The sequence below is a fragment of the Aotus nancymaae genome, unplaced genomic scaffold (genome assembly GCF_030222135.1).
Source record: "Aotus nancymaae isolate 86718 unplaced genomic scaffold, 86718_ANA_hifiasm-v0.15.2.pri h1tg000016l, whole genome shotgun sequence".
NCBI classification, from domain to species: domain Eukaryota; kingdom Metazoa; phylum Chordata; class Mammalia; order Primates; family Aotidae; genus Aotus; species Aotus nancymaae.
In genome coordinates this window covers 82,676,042-82,682,719 of record NW_026988428.1, presented here as the reverse complement: position 1 = coordinate 82,682,719, position 6,678 = coordinate 82,676,042, and the positions used below count along the sequence as shown (strand labels likewise).

General features: G+C 43.6%; 1 non-coding gene across 1 annotated transcript; it reads right to left on the bottom strand.

The window, feature by feature from the left end:
• Window positions 1-2,513: 2,513 nt before the first annotated feature.
• On the bottom strand, window positions 2,514-2,654 carry LOC135275573 (U4 spliceosomal RNA). Its single transcript, XR_010343186.1, has one exon. It is a non-coding gene; the product is annotated as a U4 spliceosomal RNA (small nuclear RNA).
• Between the last annotated feature and the right edge of the window lie 4,024 nt (window positions 2,655-6,678).

Below are 6,678 nucleotides of genomic sequence, written 5' to 3'. Positions count from 1 at the left end.
CGCCCCAAACCGTAACTTCTGTAACTTTCCAGTGCCTACCCCAAACCTATAAAACCAATTCCTATCTCACCGCCCTTTGCTGACTCCATTTTTGGGCTCAGCCCACCCGCGCCTGGGTGAATAAACAGCCATGTTACTCAAAGCCTGTTTGGGTGGGTCTCTTCATTCAGAGCGCGCGTTTTAACATTTTTTTATTTTTATTTTTGAGACAGTCTCACTGTGTTGCCCAGGCTGGGGTGTAGTGGCGCGACTTTAGTTCACTGTAACCTCCGCCTCCTGGGTTCAAGTGATTTTAGAGCTTCAACCTCCCAAATAGCTGGGATTACAGGTGCCCATCACCATGCCCAGTTAATTTTTGTATTTTTAGTAGAGATGGGGTTTAGCCATGTTGGCCAAGCTGGTCTCGAACTTCCAACCTAAGGCGATCCACCAGCCACAGCCTCCCAAAGTGCTGGGATTACAGGCGTGAGCCACCATGCTCGACCAGCCCGTTCTTTTTATTTTTATTTACTTATTTATTTTGAGTCAGAGTCTCACTCTGTCAATCAGGCTGGAATGCAGTGGTGTGATCTTGGCTCACTGCCTCCCAGGTTCAAGCGATTCTCCCACCTCAACCTTCCAAAATGCTGGGATTACAAGCGTGAGCCATCACACCCGGCCTGGATCTCTACCTTCTGTGAAACATGAGCAAGTGTATAAAGTCAGATGAGTGTTATGGTTAAGTGCACAGACTGAGCCTCTTCATTTCCCCCTTTAAATTGTGGTAAAATGCACATAACATAAAACTGACCATTTTAACAATTTGAAAGTGTACAATTAAGTGGCATTAAGTACATATATTTGTAACTGTCTACCTAGTGTGCAGACATGACCATCTCATTAACAAAACTTTTCCTTCATTCCAAATGGGAACAGTCACTTCTCATTTCCCTCTTTTTCCAGCCCCTGGCAACTACTAATCTGCTTTCTGTCTTTATGAATTTGCCTATGGTGGATATTTCATATCAATGGAATCATACAATATGTGGCCTTTTGTAAATGCATTCCTTCACTTAACATAATTATCTATCTATCTATCTATCTGTCTGTCTATCTATCTATCTATCTATCTATCTATCTATCTATCTATCTGTTTGAGACAGAGTCTCGCTCTGTCTCCCAGGCTGGAGTGCAGTGGCACAATCTGGGCTCACTGCAACCTCCACCTCCTGGGTTCAAGTGATTTTCCTACCTCAGCCTCCTGGGTAGCTGGGACTAAGCCACCACACTGGGCTAATTTTTCTATTTTTAGTAGAGATGGGCTTTCACCATGTTGGCCAGGCGGGTCTCGAACTCCTGACCTCAGGTGATGCACCCGCCTCAGCCTCCCAAAGTGCCGGGGTGACAGGCGTCAGCAACCAAGCCCAGTCTAGCATAATACGTTAAGTTTCATCCACATTGCTGCATGTGTCAGTACTAAATTCCTTCTTATGGCTAATATCCCAGTGTACAGATATACCACAATTTGTTTATCCATTTATCCATTAATGGACATTTGGGTTTTTCCCTCTTTTGACTATTGTGAATAGCGTTACTACGAACATGTGCGTATAATTTTTTTCTTTTTTTGTGTGTGTATAAATTGTTTTAACATCTGTTTTCAATTCTTTTTGGTATATATGTAGAAGTGAAATTTCCGGGTTATGATTAGCTTGTTACAGAAACACTGTTTTCAAAGTGGCTGCACTTTTTTACATTCTGTCAATCAAAGAAGGATGGGGTTCATAAATCTGGAAAGGAGAGCTTTATTTCTCATAAAGTGTGGTGGCCTGCAGGTGACAGCCTGAAGCATAGCCTCCTGCTGGAAGCCAGAAACAGGCGCTTTGAGGGAGGGGCAAAGAAAACAGGAAATTATGCTGATCAGGGTGGTGCAATATACATATTCCATAAACTGTAGGAGGAGTCATGAATATTTATGAAAGGAGAAATATACACATGTGCAATTGAGCTTCATGCTTCTCCATGTTCCAAAAATGGCAAGATTCAGAGGGTGGAGTTTTCAAGCCCTCTCACATACAATCGTGAAGCAGAGGACATGAAAACCCTTACTGTGAGTCAGGTGCAGTGACTCACACGTGTAATCCCAACACTTTGGGAGGCTGAGGTGGGCAGATCGCTTGAGCTCAGGAGTTCAAGACCAGCCTGGGCAACATAGTTAGATGCTGTTTCTACAAAAAATACACACAAAAAATTAGCCAGTCATGGTGGCATGGGCTTGTGGTTCCTGCTATTCAGGAGGATTGCTTGAACCCGGGAGGTGGAGGTTGCAGTAAGCTGAGATCACGCCACTGCGCTCCAGCTTGGGTAACAGAGCAAGACTTTCTCAAAAAAGAAAGAAAACCTTTACTGTGCATTCTCCATAGACCTACCAGAACCACTCTGTTTGGTGATCTCTTATCAGGCAAAGAAAGAAGAGCAATGCTAGGTGTTTGGTTGAGGTCAGTGGTGGAATCTTTTTTTTTTTTTTAATTCAGTCTCCATAGAGACTGTCAAAAATTGCCAATGCTGACTATGTTTCAAGTCCTCATGGTGGGGTTTTGGGAAAAGTTTTCAATTAGCAATAATCGTGCCTCGGATCAACCTCATTGGCTACGATACTGCCACTGCGCAAAGCTAGTGGTGGAATCTTGAAAGGGCTGAGATTACAGGTGTGAGCCACTGCGCCAAGTTTTTTTTTTTTTTGGAGACAGGGTCTCGCTTTGTCACCCAGACTGGAGTGCTGTGGCACCATCACTGCTCACTGCAGCCTCAACCTCCTGGATTCAAGTGATCCTCCCACCTCAACCCCCAAGTAGCTAGGACTACAGGTGTGTGCCACCATACCTAGCTAATTTGTTTATGTTTTTTATACAGAAGGGGTTTTACCATGTTGCCCAGGTTTGTCTCAGACTCCTGGACTCAAGCGATCCTCCCACCTCAGCCTCCCAAAATGCTGGGATTACAAGCATGAGCCACAGTACCTGGTCAACAACTTATTTTTAAAAATATATGCGTTGGCTGGGCACCGTGGCTCACACCTATAATCCCAGCACTTTGGGAGGCCAAGGCAGGAGAGTTGCTTGAGGTCAGAAGTTTGAGACCAACCTGGTCAACATAGTGAGATACCCATCTCTAAATAAGAAAAAAACAAAACAGTTCTGTCCCGCTTGTAATCCTCTCCTCATTCCAGAGATAACTATATCCTGATTTTGCCATTTATCCTTTTTGACAGGTCTTTATATTTTTACAATGTTTATGTGTGTCCATATATGTGTTTGCATATTTTCATGAATATTTTATGCTTCACAGAGATAAAATTACATTGTATGTATCCTTCTGTCACTTGCTCCCCACCCCAGCCTACTCAATCTTACATGTGTGTGAAGTTTCATGCTGAGACATGTCATTCAAGTCTGCTTATTTTCAGTGCAGCATAACCTTTTCATTGTATGAATATACAAAAGTGGCACAGTTATCTATTCAAAAGGCAAATCTGGTCATGTCAATCTCCTACTTAAAACACCTCAGCAGTTATCCACTGCTCTGAGGTTAGACTACAGTCTAGGCCTGGCTTGATTTCAGGTTCCTTCTAAGCCAAAGGCTCATAAGCCCCTTTCGCTTCTATTAATTAGCTCTTACTCATTCTTCAGATCTCAGCTCAAGTTTGCTTCCTTGGGAAAGTCTTTCCAAACATCTCCACCACACCCACTAGATCAGTCTTCTATGCTTTCATAACACAGCAATCTTTCCTTTACAGCCCTTGCCAGAACAAAAAAATCACGATTTAATTCATGTGAGCTTAGAGAGGCCATATCTGTTTTGCTCACAGTTGCATCTCCAGGGATATACAGAGCATCCAGCATGTAGTAAGTGCTCAATAAAACTTTGCTGGGCGCAGTGGCTCATGCCTCTAATCCTAGCACTTTGGAGGCTGAGGTAGGGTTACTTGAGATCAGGAGTTTGAGACCAGACTGACCAACACAGTGAAACCCTGTCTCTACTAAAAATACAAAAAATTAGCCAGGCATGGTGGTGGGTGCCTGTAATCATATCTACTGGGGATGCTGAAGCAGAAGAATCGCTTGAACTTGGGAGGCGGAGGTTGCAGTGAGCCAAGATCACGCCATTCCACTCTAGCCTGGGCAACAAGAGGGAAACTCCATCTAAAAATATATATATACTTATATTATATAAAATAAAAAAATATATATATATATATATGAGACATGTCATCCAAGTCCATTTATTTTCAGTGCAGTATAACCTTTTTATATTTACTTTTATTTTTGAGACAAAGTTTTGCTCTTGTTGCCCAGAGGCTGGTGTGCAGTGGCGCGATCTCGGCTCATGTTCTCTGCCTCCCAGGTTCAAGCAATTCTCCTGCCTCAGCCTCCCGAGTAGCTGGCATTACAGGTGCCCGTCACCACACCCAGCTAATTTTTTGTAGTTTTAGTAGAGATAGGGTTTCTCCATGTTGGCCAGGCTGGTCTTGAACTCTTGACTTCAGGTGATCCACCCGCCTTGGCCTCCCAAAGTGCTGGGATTACAGGCATGAGTCATCGCACCTGGCCTAAATTTGATTTTAAACAGTATATTCTTTGGGGGTTTCATAAGACATTTATGAAGATTCTCAGTGAGTTCTATCGCCGGCTGTGAACTTCATTGCTCTCTTCAGTTCAACCTGATGCACCTTCTGATCCTTGCTCCCTTCTGCCTCCAAGCCTCATGCTTTTAGCCTTTTTACTGCTTCCAGATTTCCACTTTCTTTCCTTCCTTTAAATTTTATTTCTTGGCCGGGCGCGGTGGCTCATGCCTATAATCCCAGCACTTTGGAAGGCCGAGGCAGGTGGATCACGAGGTCAAGAGATCGAAACCATCCTGATCAACATGGTGAAACCCTGTCTCTACTAAAAATACAAAAATTAGCTGGGCATGGTGGCATGCGCCTGTAGTCCCAGCTACTTGGGAGACTGAGGCAGGAGAATTGCTTGAACCCGGGAGGCGGAGGTTGCGGTGAGCCGTGATCGTGCCATTGCACTCCAGCCTGGGTAACAAGAGCGAAACTCCGTCTCAAAAAAAAAAAAAAAAATTATTTCTTTTACGTTTGTTACTTTTGTAAAAGGAGGCAGATGGGCCACAGATAATATGTTGTTTCCACAAAATGTATCTGCAGAGTCTACTTTTGATTTATTCACAGGAATCTTGTGAGAACTGATGACTGTCTCTCTGAAAGCAATCACAGTACTTTCTTGAGTCTCCCAGAACATTTTAGCCCACATAGTGTTAAGGACCAAAGCCTAGTGTTCCCTTCAGATCAAGATAGTGGGCGAGAGGGCGGGTGCAGTAGCTCACGCCTGTAATCCCAGCACTTTGGGAGGCCTAGGTGGGCAGATCACCTGAGGCTGAGAGTTTGAGACCAGCCTGACCAACATGGAGAAACCCCGTCTCTACTAAAACTACAAAATTAGCTGGGTGTGGTGGCGCATGCCTGTAATCCAGCTACTGAAGAGGCTGAGGCAGGAGAATCACTTGAACCCGAGGCAGAGGTTGCAGTGAGTCGAGATGGCGCCACAGACTTATGCTATGCTGGTATTATTATTATTATCATTATTATTTTTGAGATGGAGTTTCGCTCTTGTTACCCAGGCTGGAGTGCAATGGCACGATGACGGCTCACCGCAACCTCCACCTCCTGGGTTCAGGCAATTCTCCTGCCTCAGCCTCCTGAGTAGCTGGGATTACAGGCACGCACCACTATGCCCAGCTAATTTTTTGTATTTTTAGTAGAGACGGGGTTTCATCATGTTGACCAGGATAGTCTCGATCTCTTGACCTCGTGATCCACCCGCCTCAGGCTCCCAAAGTGCTGGGATTACAGGCGTGAGCCACCGCGTCTGGCCTATGCTGGTATTATTTTTTTTAGGGCTAGTTTTGATTTTAAAATGTAACTGTGTAAGTCGTCTATTACAGTGTTTTAAATCACCAAAAGCCATTCCATCCAGCCATCAACCAAATCACTTGAAAACTCAAAGGAGAGAGCCTGTTTTCTGTTGAGGTTCTTGAGATTTCCTCAGAGATGATCCATTCACAGTATTAAATTCTTCCAGACCATTTCACAAATAACTTTTTACTTCGCATCCTGACCCATGACTTTCTTTTTGGCATGCTGATCAGTCTTCTTTCAAACACAGATTCTACATGATTGTGACCTGAGCCTGTTCCTGAAATAATTATCACTTTGTTTCACCAAGTGAGCTTTAGTCAGGCAACTGGGGATGTGCCGGAGTTTGTCCTCTTAGAAATACAAGTGAAATGTAACAGATTGCCAATAGCTATATTTTCCAAAATGGCTTATTTATGGTTTTTCCTTTAAACTTGGCTTTGAATCAACTCAGAAAGTTTTACAGCTAACATTTAGACGTCACTTGGGGGGCAGAAGTCATCATCAGGTGGATTTTAACTGCCTAGTTTATCTCCTGTTTCTGGCCCAATGGGAACCTAAAAATGGAAATTTACTTTCTGCTTATTCTAAAACAAAGACGTGATTGCCTGCCAAAAATAAATCATAGAATGTGGAAGTGTTTAAAGAAGATCCAGAATGAACATTATCAAGTAAATCCAGGTTTTTCTGTGAATGAATAGTACACACGTCTGTTTAAC